General features: G+C 45.2%; 1 protein-coding gene across 1 annotated transcript in view; it reads left to right on the top strand.

The window, feature by feature from the left end:
• LOC146830317 (NFX1-type zinc finger-containing protein 1-like) overlaps positions 1-16,451 on the top strand; it is a 727,926-nt gene that overhangs the window by 321,712 nt on the left and 389,763 nt on the right. The gene's annotated exons all lie outside the window — the stretch shown is intronic.

The raw sequence follows: 16,451 nt of genomic DNA, 5'->3' as shown, positions 1-16,451 counted from the left end.
GAGATGGAAGAAAAGTGTCTGACCTTAAGGATACAGTAGGGCCTAAAAACTAATGTAACTCAACTTCTGGCAACCAACAAGGTACTGCAAGAGTGAAAGATGGGGATGGGAGATCTTGGAGAATCAATCTCCAAAGATCCGGCATCCCAGAGGAGACAAAGGGACCATATCCAGAGCTTTTCCTTGAAAAGTGTCTGAAGACGTTGGTACCTAAAGGAAGTCATTTCCCATTGCTTTGTTGCTGAAAGAGAATAAAAGGCTTTGGCACTTCAGCCCACACTGGCCCCTGGACCAATAATAGTCAAAATGCTCAACTACAGGGATGGGGATTCATTCTTGAAAGTAGCAAACGAGACGGGGAGAGTGCTACTTGAATTTGCCCACATTTGGCTGAATACACTAGAAAAGTGCAAAAACAATAAAAGTCCTTTGAGAAGATATAAAAGATAATCAAGCATAAACCTGTGCTAGTTTCAAAATTGAAATAAAAAAATGACTGGCTTGGAGAAGCTGCTTGCTATTCTATTCCTATATGCTGAAAAGGTGTTTGACTCTGTCGGCTGGGATTGCATGTTTGGTATTCTAGAAAAATTCGGCTTAATCCAGTGTGTGGCGCAAGGGTACAGCTCCTGCCCACTGAGCCTACAGGAGAGATGACCGTTGACACAGTGACATCAAGGACCTTCCTATTAGGGAGGGGAACAAGGCAGAGGTGCCCCGTCTCACCTTTTCTCTTTGTGTTGTAGTTGATACCATGATTCCATATAGTTGTATTTTGATATGAAATGACACAGCACAGAGGGTCTTCTTCGAGCAAAACCTGAACCCCGTCCTTTGCAGATGCAGGGAGGTCATAAAATTCAGGTGCACCCTGCCATTTTAATGATGGGCCAGGTTAACCGGCTCAAAAAGATGTTTTGCCCCCTTTTTGTACATAATCAAGAACTCTACATATTATATCCCTGAAGCCTTCTAGAGGGAGAATTGAGAACCTTGCTGTGGGATAGAGGATCAAAATGTGTACAGCTGTCAAGACTGTACCATGTAAGTGACTACTACTAGACCGCACAACATGTTGCTATCGCTGACTGGTCCTTTGCATCAAATGATGCACCAGCGGTCAAGTTGTACAGAGTGGATAGGAGAGAAAACATACTTGCATTAATTGATAAGCGGGATATGCTGGAATCCCATCCACAAAGCACAAAAGCAGGGATCAAGATAGGGATCAAAATAGGTAGAATGGCCACAGCGACACGAGGCTGTAGAAATAGAATACTGAGAAAGACCCCATTGTCGGCAAGTGAACTAATGGGGGACATTACACGACTAAAAGGCTTAAGGGGAGGTGACCTTGTTTGAATAATTAAACTGGGAGACATCTCAGGAACCAAAATAAGACTGCCTGCTGTTACAGGGTGAATTTGGGATACACATTTTTTGCAGCATTTTCCAACCTGCAACATAAGCATACTGTGGGTACCCATGGGACAAACATACTTGAGGGGTCAGAGGCAGTTCCAACAGAGAATAGGGTGCTCACGTGGAATTAAGAAAAGGGGCGATAAACTTGATATTCAGAACACTCAGTAAAACACTCCATATCATCTATTGGGACTTAGAGGAGGACGCTGATTGGCAAGATGCATTAGACCCCCCTCGGAGGGTGATCTGGTCCATGGTATACTGATACAGCCAAATATCCTTTAGAGGACATACGACAGGAGTATACCAGAACTGGGACTGGCTTGGCCCAGTCTAGGGATTTCCGCAAATATGATGCTGAAGGGGCAATATTCCTGCTCTCCGTTTGGTCCTACAATGAGATACAGACATTTTTTAAAGAAATAAAAGATTAATTTACCATAGATTTTGGGGATGGGGTGCGCATGATACAACAATTTGCTGTATTAAGTGTGATGAAAGACACAAGCTGAAACTCTACGTACTAGGCTTTATAGAGATGAATAAGACAACATGAGAAACTGGGGGGAAGCTTGGTGTGCCCTTCCAGGCCACAGGACAGACCCAGGACCCAAACCCATGTCAATTTACATCCTTGCTAAATATTTGTAAATGAAGAGGAGCATCATAGTTACAGGTCATCATGTATGTTTACATGTGTTTCTTAGTTGTACAAGGCTTACAGTCATACAATGGGATAACAGTGAGGTGCTGAAACATATCTCTCTGTATGCAGTGGTAGAAATCATAACAAAATTAAGTAAATTGTTGGCAAATGTTACCCATCTACCTATCAAACTGTGCAAGGAGAATGAAAGACCTAGTAGAAACTTGTGTCTGGGTAAAGGTGCAGGGACTAGGATGGGGAGGCCGGACCATCGTAGAAGTATAGCTGAGGGACAAGTGTGGGTACAGAAAGTAGATGGCAAGGGGATGATGGCTAGCCCTGTAGCTGGGCAATGAAGCCTGGGTGGTGCCGAACATATCTGAACTCTCAGAGAATAAGAGGCCCCTTCCTGTATGGAGGTATGTTAGGCTGGGCCAGTGGCCCCGGCATCAAAGTCAGCATGGTCTGGTGGGTCGTTCAGCCCAGATAGTAGCTCATCCTAAGTGTGCGCTATGGGGCATCATCTCAGGCTCCTGACCTCCTCATGATGTAGGGCCATGGCCTCAGCAGTCACCCACTTGATGAGGGCTACAGTCCAGGTCTCCACAGGCGGGGTCGGGGAAAGTGCTCTGATACTCGATTCGGGTCAACTTTGCGCTATATAAAACTCTGCAAAAAAAAAAAAAATGTCCACTTCATGATGATGGAAAGTTCAGCGAGGATGAAGGCAAGCTCCAGGAACTGTGTTGCTGCTTTACGGTTGCGGAGTCATTTGAAAATGCGTTAGGCTCCCACCTCCAAAGAATCAAACTCCTGAGGTGCCGGTAAGCTCTTCGAGGCATTCCAAAACATATACCCTCAAAGGGCGGACCTAGGGGCAGTTCCAAAGCCGGTGTCACCAAGCCGCTGCAGTGGCCCTGCATATGGCACAGTCTTTGGAGCTCCTGGATAAATTCTGGTGATTCGTTGGGGGGTGAGATACCATAAGGTATGCTGTCCTTACAGCCCACTCTTTATCATATAACTGATCTTATCCGCCTCTCTCAGGGATCGAATTGGGATCTGAGTGTAGTCGATCAGAGCTCTGGTAAAGCCGCTGACCAGTCTTCATGTGCTTCCCATGAAATGGAGAGTTTTAAGGAGTTGATGAGTGGTGGGTTCAGTGTCCTGAATTAAACATGTGGTCTCGGCGGGCCTTTGTCAAGGAGGTGTGCAGGAGAAACTGGCCCTCAGACAGCCCATACTGATCAGTCAGGGCCAGGAAATGGAGGAGCTGCAGCCCTGGAAGAGGTCTCCAAAAGTGCAGAGCCCCACTTGGTCCCACAGTGACACATCTCCCTCTGTGACTGGGCTCCATCTATTCTGCAGGCCAATTACAGGGATGGCATAGTGGGTTCAAGCGTTAGTGATACGCAGGGCGCTGGGGAGGCATGTCAGCACCACCCAGAGGAGACACAGGGAGCCTTGTTGCGGGCGAGTCCCAGCGAGCGACCACATCAGTAGCTTGGACCGAGAGAGTGGGGGGGAGGGGGTCAGTTGTGCCCGTGTCATTGAGGTACCTGTCCGCAAGCCAGAAGTATAGCCATTGCAACTGAGCCACAAGGTTATAGAATTTGAAGTTAGGTACCCGAGGCCCCCTTGATCTGGCCGAATTGGCAATCTGTGGAGGGTCCAGCTCCTGCGCGAGTTGTGCCGCACAAGGTCCCCCAGGAGTGTGTGTAGATCCCTGGACAATTTGCGGGGCAAGACTAAGGGAAGGTTTACAAAGTAACATATCAGGTGGAGGAGCATCCCCAATTTAGAGAATGCAATACAGCCCATCATGGAAAGGAGGAGGGACTGACAAAACCCAACTTGTGTCTGAAGAGAAGTCACTGCAGCAGTGATATTGGTATCTAGGAGGTCTCAGGAGCAGTGGTACACGCGTATCCCCAAGTATCCGAATGAAGAGGGTTCCGAGCGACTGGACCGTCACCCAGGTCGAGGCATACATGTGTTGGTGTTACTCAACCTGTCCTCAGTGTCTGACACTGTGGTTTGAGTATTTAGGAAAAGAACTTAAATGTTTCCAATTAAATCTAGGCAACCGCCCTACTACAGTAAGTTGTGCATAGTGAAGAGCACCTCAAGTTCCACTAGGTTCCCCACTGTCCCCATGTGAGTGAGCCCTGTGAGTAATGGGATCACGAATAGAGCTCGGATGTTTCAGAACTATGGGGGCAACCCAGCCAGACCCAGGCAGTGATGGTTCTGGGCACCTCTCCTGGCCCTATCTACGAGCTCTAATCATGTCTCTTAAACTGCAGCATAGGATGAAATTAAATCTACTCCAGTTTAACAAGCACAAGACGGAGATTAATATTATGTGGTTACCGGATTTGCTAAAAAGTCCTGAGGTTGGCGAAAATTAAATATCTAGGAGTGAAGATGGGCCCAGAACTGACAGTCATTGCCATCATCTTGTTTACTCTTCTTGCTCCCTAGTAAAATAATACATCCTATTCCGTGAGTATTGAGAGGGGTTCGATGGGTGTTTTACTAGTCTTCGGCTAGGCTACAACGGAAGGTTACCCACCAGACTACAGGTGGCACAAAATGGGAGTTCTGTTGAAGGACTTATTACATAGGATCATGTTGCATTAGAGAGAAGGATTGCGCATTGTCTGTGGCTAGAGGATAGACGTAAACTCAAATATTGGCATCTTCTACGCCACTGCTATTAAGGTTCGTTCTCCATTATAACTAAGAGATAAAAAGCCTGATTTGTATATTGGTGGAAAGAGTGCTCCGTCACAACTGCGACTGCGTTCCCGCCCCCCAATATAGTAGTCTGCCTTATTTATTTATATTTTTATTTATGGCATTTGTAGAGCGCTTCTGTAACCCTACGGGCATCCTGGCGCTGTGTACATATTGCTGAAAATACTGTGCATCAGTGGAGGGGGATAGTATAAAGTTCTGGTGAGATTAAACTTTGGGGAAGAGCCATGTTTTCACCTTTTTACGGAAAGCCATCAGTTCGTCTGTTTTCCTGATGTCGATGCCTGCCAAATGTAATTGCTGGCAGAGCCTACGTTTGGCCACGGCAGAGAATACTCCACCGTGGCCAAACTTCTCAGACCCCCCTTACCACCAGTTTATATGGGTGGACATGTAGGTAAAACCTGGCGGTAAGGAACATTAAAACCATTCTAATGCTCCCCCTTATTGAGAGAAGCCTCCCATGGCGAGAGGAGCATTACTTTTCTCTTTTCAAAAAGAAAATCACTTTTTGGGTTTTGCTTTTGACAAGAAAAAAAGAGTACTGTTTGCTGCTGGCTGCATCCATCCTGACTTAGCCCTGCAGCTAACAGTAAGATGCACTTACAAGAACCATTGTGAAGGTGGCTCCTGCCAGTGCCTTCATAAATGACTGCCAGCTAGGCAGATCATTAACAGATCTGGCGGGCGGAGTAGTCTGTCTGGAGGACATAAAGTCCTCTGCCAGGCTAAGGGAGAATACTCCGCCCACCAGCAATTAAGTCGGGCCCAAAATTTTTCATCTACAAAAAATAATAATATGGTCTACGGTTTCAGGCTCCTCAAGCCAGATCTTTACCTCCTTTTCCCAATTATTTACTGAAGGATAGAATTTATGGAATGCTATCCCTGCAACCCTCTGATTAGAACCTTCCATCAACAGGTTCAAACACAACAGCCATCAAGACTTTGGAATTGATTATGACCCATTAACTTCTGGGGAGTGGGGGCCGTGTCCCCCACCACCCTGACCAGACGCCTGCCTGCCATATCAAGAGATCACAGGTAGCTCAGCGGGGATCTCTGTGCCTCCGCAGGAGCCGCTGCGGTTGCCGCTCCTCTGAAGGCATTGAAAATGTGGTTTGTGGCTGTCATCTTTTAGGTTGCTGCGCACCAAATATTTTTATTTCCCGCAAACAAACTCCTGAACTACGAGTGTGTTTATGAAAAACAAATAAATAATGACCTCTGACACCCACATAATTTTCTAACAGGGTGTGGCGGGGTCCTCATTATTTTTTCTGACTGGAAAAAAAGGACACCAGACCATCTGCTCTAAATAGAGCAAACAGTTTGATGTTCTTACTCTAAGGGCCCCTACTCCATCTAGCCGTGGACTAAGCTTTCCAGAAGTGCCACCACTGGCAGAAGGATGACCAAAAGTTGACGGACAGGGCACTTTTTGCCTTAATCTAACTTGAGCCCTATGTTCTTTGCATAAATTGAAATTGAATTGCTAGTTGGGGAGGATGTGATTCCTACCCAAGTAATAAGTCCCATAATCCATTAAGGTCAAACACATAGTTTCAATAATTTCAATGTAATTATAAAATTTAAGTGTGCACAGAGCAGACAGGCTTCACTTTGGAAAAATGTGCAAAGTATTTGGCAACACAAACAGCCAAAAAGTCAAAATACAACGCAATACAAATCCCATAAATAATTTCTAATAATTAAAAAGCCTTTAAGAAGAAAAATGATACCAAAACAACCATAATCCAATAAGAGGAAGCAGAAACAGGATTTGTTAAGGTTATAAGACAAAAAGTGCCAAGAAAAGGTAAAGCACCAATTACAAGTCACTATTAACAATTGAATAGGGCCAAGGCGCAATTTTAGACCAACAGCGATCGGGCAGAGGGTCATCCTGGTCAAGGTTTTATCTTATGACCTAGGGTCTGGTTTTGAGTTTGGCAGATGGAATAGTGTGTGCCGGGTTGGAGGGGGCTCTACCACCAGATCTAGTGATGTCCTCCAGCCCAGCAGACATGACTGTACTTTGAAAGCGACTGCCATCACAGCGGTTCCATTCAATGTGTTAAAAGTTTGGTGTACCACCACAATCAGTTTTGATACACCAAACATTTTAAAATTTTTGTTTTTAAAAAGAAACCTCCCAAAGTGAGGGGTTGTTTCTGATAAACACAAAAATAATGGCACATCCTGGGAGTTTTCTCCGAGAGTGTGGGGGGGGCTTATTTTTGACCTGTCCTCCTGCCCTGTTGTCTGGTGGTGACGAACAGGAAAACAAAGATTTTACGCTATCCACCTGAATTAGGGCAGGGAGTGTAAAGTCCTACTTGTATGTATGTATGTCTTTCTATAGAGCAAACCTAGCTTAAAGGCAGTGGAACGCATCACACAGTTAAAGACCAGCATAAAGTCCACGAGTATGGAAGCTGGGTTGTGGATAGGTAATGAATTGTGATATAGTGTTCAGTCTGAGTTTGTTTGTTGAGACTGAGTTTGAGTCTTCAACTGCCTCCTAAATTGAAGCAACATTGGGGTGGCCATGATGCATACAGTTATGTTGCTCCAGATCCTGGGTGCATAGATCTAAAACACCTGCTGTATTATTTTTTCTTTTTAACACTTTATAGTCTAAACACCTGACTGTAGGGGTGCCGAGAGCTTCCAGAGATGGGAAACTATTCTGCAAGATAAGCAAGGGTGCTGGTCGGTATAGCTTTGTAAATGATGCCACTTGTTTTGAAGATGGTGCGGGCCACCAAGGGGAGCGCATGGAGTTCCATCGGGATGGGGGCGATGTGATCATTTTTCTTGAGGCCCTGAATGAGAAGTGCTGCATTGTGTAGAATGCCCCTAAAAGGTGCCAGTTTGCGAGGCCATGGAGTAGGGCATTAACACCATCCAGATGAAAGAGTATGTGGTCATGCATGACAGTTCTGAAGTTGCTCTCTGGAAACAATGGCTTGACTTTCTTTAGAAAGGAGACCTGTTATCAGGCCATCTTTTCTTCTGCATGTGTTCCTTGTCGTTGAGGTTGATGTCCATGGTGAATCCAAATGACTTGACATTCAGTGAAAGTTCAAAGCTCTCAAGGTTTGTGCCATTTAAAAAAATTGAAGACTCAGAAACTGAATTGGGGAGACTGGATGCAGAATATATAGAGACCCCTGACCCTTCGCTGGTGGTATAAATAGAGTTGACTTGAGAACAATATAGGCAATTGGTAAAGGATAATACACAAAAATATTATCAGGCTTAGTCACACTGACTTTATGTATCCCGCAACAAGACTGGGACGATGCTGGCGTGAGAAGAGGGCCAAAGATGGGTGCACAATATTTGCCAGGACATGGAGGAAGTTGTACATACGGCAAAGGAGATAGTGGAGGAGTTTGGGAGACACTTTGCAATCTCTACTGCTCCAAGCTGCAGATGGATCCAGATGACATGCAGGGGTTCAACAGGGATGACCCTACCCTATGCCCTGATTAGGAGGGAAGGGCACAACTAGAGAGAGATAGAGGAAAGGAAGTTAGGAGAGGCACTAGTGTAAATGAGAAGTAAGAAGACCCCAGAACTGAATGAATTTCTAATTAAATTCTTTAAATGCCTGAACAAAATAATAATTAAGTCCATGGTAGCGATGTTTAAAGATGCCATAGAACAAGGTGTCTCCCGGATGATCTCAGGAAAGCGGTGATAATGGTCATTCACAGAAGTTGAAAACCAAAGGACGCCTGCGTGTCTTATATTCTGATCTCCCTGCTCAATACAGCGGTTAAGGCATTGGCCAAGATACTGGCAAATCGCCTAAACACAGTCATCCACAAACTGGTGCAGCTGGACCAGTATGGGTTCATGCATCAGAGGGCCACAAGACATAACTGAAGATGACTGTTTGGATGCCTGGAGCGACGCCAGACAGTCCAAGAACCCACTATCCTGCTCCTACTCGATGTTGACTCCCTGGAATGGCCATACGTGCAGGCCATTCTGTGCAAATTGGGGTTCAGCTGGGAGTTTCTGTGTTGGGTGTGGCTCCTCTATACTGATCCAATGGCCCAGGTGAAGGTTAATGGCACACGCTCAGTAGGCTTTCTACTGGGGCGTGGAACTAGACAGCTCCTCTTTGCCGTCGACCTTAAGCTGCTGGTGGAGTAGGTAAGGATAGGTTCATTGAGGAATCAACTGGACCCCCCACATGGAAGGACCCCCTGATATACCTGAAGGATCGGGACAGTTACATCCCAGTTTGCTGGAGTCCCTCACCATATTTCGGAAACACACAAGTATTCACATTAACTGGTGGAAGTCAGTGATATATCTGATCACCACCTGGAGGATGCAGAGGGGTGTGAGATCCGGATGGTTCGACCCTCTGGGGAGAACCGATATTTAGGCATATATGTAACCACCGATCCACAGGGAAGCCATCACCACAATTTGGGGAGGGTACACAAGGAAGTCAAGAAAGATGTAGCCTACTGAAAAACTGCCTATATCTCTACTAGGCAGAACAGCGCTATACAATATGATTACATTCTACATACTCCAAAATATTCCCCATGAAGTGCTGTACACCTTCTTCACAACGGTGTAATCCACTACTTATACACTGTTATGGGATGGCAGGGCACTGCTGATAACATATCAAACCATGACCCAAAGGCCATGGGGATGGCGGGGATTGCTCTCTCAAATTTTAAATACTACTACTGAGTGACCCAACTGCTGGTGGCAAACAATGGGCCTTTGCTTCTCAGACCATACTGATGGGCGATAGAGAAGCGATAGGCAATGTGACTTACCTCGACCTAATGTACGGGGGGAAGGTACCCAAGATCTCCTGACTCCAACAGCCAAGATCCTCAGGGTGCGGAGGGGAGCACAAGAGCGATGGGATGGAGGTCAAGGTTAATGCTAGTAACGCCACTATGGGAGGCCGACATGCTAACTAAGATGCAGGACTTGGAAGGGTGCCACCAGGAGGACTTGCTATGCCTGACCAAGGTAGGGGACGTATGGGAAGAGGGCGTGATGGTACCATTTACTGAACTGCAGTCGAGATTTGACATAGCGGACTGACAATTTCTGAGATACCTACAAGTAAAACACGCACTAAAAGACTACACAGACTTAGCGAATGTAGCAGAAAGACTCCATTGGAGTTTCAGATCCTGGCAGCGCCGGTATTCAAACATGTGATCCTACACATCTATCTAACACTAGTGACAAAATATCAATGGCCCCTAGACAAATTGAAAACAAACTAGGAACTAGACCTCGGAACTCTGAAGGACATGGACTGGTCGATGCATGATGCTACCCGAGGGAGATCGCACTGCGGGGTTTCGTCTGGTAAAACTCATGATTTCACACAGAGCCCAATGCAGTATAACAAGGCTATTCCAGATGGGTAGAGCCAGTGATGACCGATGCCTCAGGTGGAGCAGTAAGCCAAGGACTATTGAGCTGCCCATGACTACGGATATTTTGGGAGTGGGTGGAACACTACATATCAGAGGTGTCAGAGGACAAGATAACACTCACAAATCCTTAGACACTTCTGGGATTATGCAAAGATGTTATACTATCCAAGTATGATCTTCTGTTTTGCAAAATGGCCCTGATGGTGTACAGCTATGGGGAGCTAAAACGGCATCGAGCCCGCCCAACAGGGTCAATAACATGAACTGATGCATGTTGACGAAAGTCACAGTATACAAGGAGAGAGGGTGTCCCAGGAATTTGGATAAGATATGGTCAAATGGAGAGAAGACGACATTTTGGGAATAGGATCAAGGGGAAAGACAGGGGGAGGGACACTTGAAGATACGGACAGCATCACAGGGGTATAGACTAATGCAGACAACACGGTTGGGAGGGACCCCAGAAGAGAGATTATACATAGCAGCAATATGTGGCTGCTGGCCATTCCCTGTAAATGTGGCAATGTGGTGTACCTGAAGCTGTCAGATATGTTGTCATTTGTTGGTAGTCTTCCACCATCAGTTGTGTTGATGTTGGAAAAAATAATAAAAAGTGTTTGGAAAAAAAGGTTTATGTCATAGAGCAATGTTTGTACTGTGTCTTATTTATTATTCTTGACAAATAACAGGAATTCTGTCTTGGTTGGGTTAAACTACTCCAGTGGACCATCGGAGCAAGTTTTCTGTTGACAGAGCTAATGGGGACTCCCTGAACAAAATACATAGGCTTGATTACGAGTCTGGCAGTCCACGGACCATAAGACGTGCTGCAGCGGTCCCCCGACCACCCTATCACAATTAGGGCTGTCGGACGGCCATTGCCCCGCCGCAGTGCCAGAGAACTGCCGTTTCCGGGTGGTGGTGCGGCAGTGTAGAAGCAGTACTATGCTTGGCGGGACACTGTAGTCCTACCAAGAATATTACAAGTTTCCTCTTTACAACGGTTTTCAAGGCTGTTCCTCCTCCATGAAAACCGTGGCAGAGAGGAAACAAAAGGGGCCCTACTGGGGCAATGTGCCCCCCTGTGTGCTTGCACACCAGTTCCGTTCAGGAACTGTTTTTGGCTTTCCCATTGTGGTGCCCATTTTATGATGCACCGCCATGGGAGCATTAAAAAAAGGCCACCAGGCATGAGAAACACTCACAATCTGGCGGGCGGCCCAACCACGGGTTTGGCGGTGGAGCAGACCCAGCGCCACACCTCCAAACTTGTAATCAGGCCCTAAATGTCTGGCCATCTGTAAATGAAGCAGACAGACCAATGGATTGGCAGATGGGGTACTCTATGGAGTTTGCGACTGAGTACCCTGTCCACCAAACTCTAAATCACCTACATTTACTTTTTTCTTGAATTTCAAATCATCCAGTGGGGCAAGGTAGTAGGCTGTAGTCAACAAAGTCCCTTCAAATCCATATACCCACTAGAAAAGGTCTCACTGAAGCCATCAAGTTCAGAAGGAAAGCCCTGAGTTGGAACATTCAACTTTGGCAGCTACCAAAGTCCTCTCCTCTGGCAGATAATTCACACGCCTTTGCTCAATCAAAATTTTTCCCTTCGGACCTAGGGCCTGATTTGAGTTTGGCGGACAGGTTTCTCCATCACAAAAGTGACGGATATCCCATCCATCGTATTACAAGTCCATTATATCCAAAGGCAGGATATCCACCATGTTTGTAACAGAGTAAACCGTCCGCCAAACTTCAAATCAGGCCCGTAGTTTTTTTTTAATGAAGTTCAAAACTCTTCAGTGGGGCAAGTCTGAAGCTGTATCCGATGAAGTCAGTCTGAAATTGGTCAACTGTGCACGAGGTACAGCTGGAGTTCCATATGTGTGGGAATTTCCCAAAAATGTTTAAGCCCCAACTTTTCAGACCTTTTGCCACTTCTGAGGATCTCAGGCCAGCACATCCTGACCAGGACACACTGCAATAGATGCCAATAGCAAAGTCCAGTCCATTTCCAATTGTAACTGACCCACTGGTCACTCCAGGATGAAGAACTCTTGCAAGCTGCTGCCGCACACGAGTTCAGCTAACTGACCCTTGGAGTCCACCTCTTTGTCCTGGGTACAAGTGGGAGCAGGTCCAGCCCTTCTTGTCTCTACACAGGTTACAAACAGTAGGTCCAGTCTTCTGTTACCAAAGTTCCAGAAAGTACTCTGAAGAGTATTGTGTGAAGTGCTACCTTAGTTCAATTCACCAACCAGTGGGTGGGGTGACTACTAGACTCTCTATGACCAATAGGTAGAAAGTTCCCAAATGCAAATCTTCCCACTTTTGCAGCACATCTTGCTGGACTTAGTGCAAAATATCCCCCAGTGTATCATTCTCAGTAAAATCTAAGATGACAAAGTCTTTCCACCCCTGGGCGCATATTGTAGAACACCCATGTTCTGCTTAAGGTAGTGAGTAGTCCCCTTCCACGTAACCACTCCACACAGGAGTCTAGAGTGGGGCTTGGGACCAAATCACCCCTCTCTTCCTGGCTTCCTTTTTCACTAAACTATACAAGGTCTCCCCTGGTCCCTTTTAAGATAGTTAATTCCCTGGACCTTATTAAACTGCCCTGCTTTCGTTTAGCTGTGTCACATTGCTCTCCAAAACCACTCTGACAGACTCAAGCCATTTTCTATGGCCTGAGAGCATTATTTCACTCCTCATCTACACAGCAGTGATAGGCCAGCATCAGGCAGGCCAGTGCTTATTATCCTTCAGGGACTTTAGGCAGTATACCATTGAATTGAATGTTTAATAAATATTAAAGACAGTTTTAGAACTGTATCCGTAGCTTTTTCCATTATTTGTATACAGAATTAATACTAGGCCTGGGCAAAATAAAAATTAGGCTGACGTAATTCACATAATCTCAAAACCTTTGCGTTATGCTAGTTTACGTGGAATTACCAAATGTACACCACGTTGTGTAATTATTCGCTGTAAAAAAAATTGCCATGAACGTGCAGGAACAACAGAATGTGAGTGGCTATTGTCTACGTTTTTTGTTTCTTTTGCACTTTTTTAGCACAAAATGCATCTTTGTTTTAAAAACTGCCACAAGGACGCTTTTTGCACTTAACATTCAGCTGAATGACAGGTTTGCATTTCATGTAATTTCCTGGTATTTCTCAGAATTGTGGCAAAATTTCAAATAATTATGTGAATCAAATAGGGAGAATTTCGCACATCCATAATTAAACATGAAGTGTGCTTTAGTTTTTCTTCATAGAACCATCTACAGCCCTAACAGTAAAAATATATCTTGGTCCCTACTCTCTGCAGGAACAAGCAAAGATTAAATTCTCACATGTTCCACTTTTAAACCTTGTGGGCATGGGTGTCCAGATACTGGATAATACTGACAGCGCGATCTTGATTTCTTTTTTATTATGTCTCATCCCCCCCCACCCCGGGAAGATTTCTGCGGACGCCCATGATTGTGGGATTAGGGATGACTAACTTAGTATTTCAAAGTAGGTTGGTCCCTTATGGCAAAGTATTTATTTTGAGAGCTTTGCCTGTAGTTTTAAAAGCTGTAGAAGTCGGTGGACTGGTGTGCCGCACAAGAACAGACGTTGTATGCTGCACGGGGATGCCCCAAAAAGTTTCGCAGAGTGGGGGGGAAATGGATAGGGGGCTTATTCTAGGGGGGGAAGTACGAGTGAGGGGAGGGGGAAGGCAAGGGAGGGGATGGGGGTTTTTACTATTGATTGTCATTGATTCCATGATATGTCATTTTGATGCCAGTTCAATCGGATTGTTGTATGTGCTCTTTGAGTTTGTTCTTTCACAAGAAAATAAAAATTTGATTATCAAAAAAAAGCTGTAGAAGTCAGGCTGCACATGTATGCCTGAAGCCCCGTTCTCATTGTCACTCTAGCGAATGGCACATTATGTGCAGCAGCCCACAGGTGACATTTAACTTTCTATGCCATTGATGTATTTTCTTACACCATATACTAAGGCCCTACTGGAAAGTTAAATCTGCCCAGAGGGCATTTGCCAATTTTACCATGTTTTAGGGTTCAAAGCACATGCACTGGATACTGGACAGTGGTATCCCAGTGCAGAGTCCAAAAACCAGCATCGCCATTCAACAAACGAGATGGCCATGCAAAAAGAGTAATTTTCTCATATATAGTACCACAAATATGATTGCCACCGAGATACACTATGTCCTACACTGCACTATATAAGCGCCTTCTCAATCGATCATTCAGTAATGTAATTGTGATGTTTATTGCCTTGGTTCAGAAGTACAATCCTTCTTCGGTCACAATGCCTTCAGAGATGTTGAGATCCAGACGGGTAAATCATTGTATCTTGTTCAAGTCTATGTCCCTCCGAGTAACTATTATACATTTTTCCTAAACAGAATTTTACTTAGCGCTAGGATTTTAACATCCATTTAATTTTGCTTATTGTAAGATGTTATGATATCTCTGTGGCCGAGTTTGGGCACAATGCGGAGCACCGTGTCTGCACAGAGAGACTGAAACAAGCTGCGCTGCAGCTTTAGAGGGAAAGGCACGGCTATCTCAGGGTGGGAGAGTAAAGACAAAAGAAACCATCTATTACATGTTTAACTTACAGTCATATATATGGAATTGTCCTGGTAATGAAAGTTACAATGCATAAGTTCCTCAACATTGCAATGTCCTCCTTAGGATTCCCCTCTCTACATGATCAAATGCAGGTTTAGAATCTTTGAGTCTACAGTAGGTATCTTTAATTCTAGGTTTTCATCTTTCACCTAGATTGATTGTTAATTTGTGGTTGCATGAATTTATGAGTATTTGTGTCCAGTACATCGTGCTAAATATCAAAAATAGCCCTTGAAATGGACACCATTCCTGAGATGCGATGTAGGATTGTTACAATGAGGCAGATGTATCGAGGGTGGTGATTCCCAAAGGTAAAGGTGTAGTGCTCTGTGAAGAGGGATTCTTCAACTACTCTCTGGAAGAAAAGGAGGAGCGCTGCAGGTCTCAGACTGACCTGGATACTGTTCAAACATGGAGAAGGTCTGTCTTCACTTAAGACACGAAGACTTTGCAAAGACCTTGAGATCTATTGTAGAAAGATTTAGAAGTCTTACAAGGGCTTTGTGAAGTATTATGAAGACCGAAGCAAAACCAAAGGGGTTGATGGACGAAGTGTTGAATATTGCACGCACTCGCCCCCAGTCAACTGATCTGGGTTTAATCCATCATCATTCTTTAGCTCACTCCGCCACCCCAGTTCAGACATGGCCATATGCAAATCAGTCTGACCCTGTGCCTCATGGGAACAGTCCAGCCCGAACTGCCAAGCCATGCCTTCCCTGGACCGGAAACAAGCATCCTGGGACCAGTTTCTGGCTAATCAGCTGTCATCAGCCAGGCTTGCTTGAATCCAGTGGCAAAGTGAGCAAGGGACCCTCGTCTGGGCATACCCTGCCAACTTGAGGCGAACAAAGGAAAACCAATGTTCATCACTCCGCCCATCATCCCCTTTGGTTTTGCTCTGCAATATGAAGACCTTCATAAGTTTTACAAAGGTCTTGAGGAGTATTACAAATATCTTGAGAAGTCTGTTTAAGAACTATATTAATTTAGAGAATTCTCTTTCTCCTAAATCAGAAATAGTGGATTGAAGAGTCATGATTACCATAACTCTGACGTAGATCTTTACAGTGACCTATCAGCATTATTGTTGTTTACTTGTTTCTGTGTCACCTCTCTGCCTGCCTGGTTGTTTGAATACCTGTCTGTCTGCAATATTGCCTCTCTCCTTTTCTTTTTCCCGTTTCCTTATCTGCTTGGCTTCCTGTCAGCCTGCCTGTCTGTCTGGCAATTGTTTGCTTGCCTGACTACCCATTTACTTGCCTGTGTGAGTCACTGCCTGCATCTCTCCTTGCCTGCCTACCTACCTGCTTGCATGTCTATCTGCTTGCTTGCTTAACTATTTATGCCTGTCTGGCTGTTTGACTGTCCACCAATCTGCTTGTTTGTCTACCTGCCTGCCTGATCACCAGCCTGCCTTCCTCTGTTTCCCTACATGCCTAGTTGGTCTGTATTGGCTTCCTGTATTTGCTTGTTTCTCTGTCATCTGAATCGATCCTGCATAAACAGTATACCAATGGT

This window comes from Triturus cristatus, chromosome 5_1 (genome assembly GCF_964204655.1).
Source record: "Triturus cristatus chromosome 5_1, aTriCri1.1, whole genome shotgun sequence".
In the NCBI taxonomy this organism is placed as follows: domain Eukaryota; kingdom Metazoa; phylum Chordata; class Amphibia; order Caudata; family Salamandridae; genus Triturus; species Triturus cristatus.
Note: the sequence above shows the minus strand (reverse complement) of the source record. Positions and strands in the feature narration are given on the sequence as shown.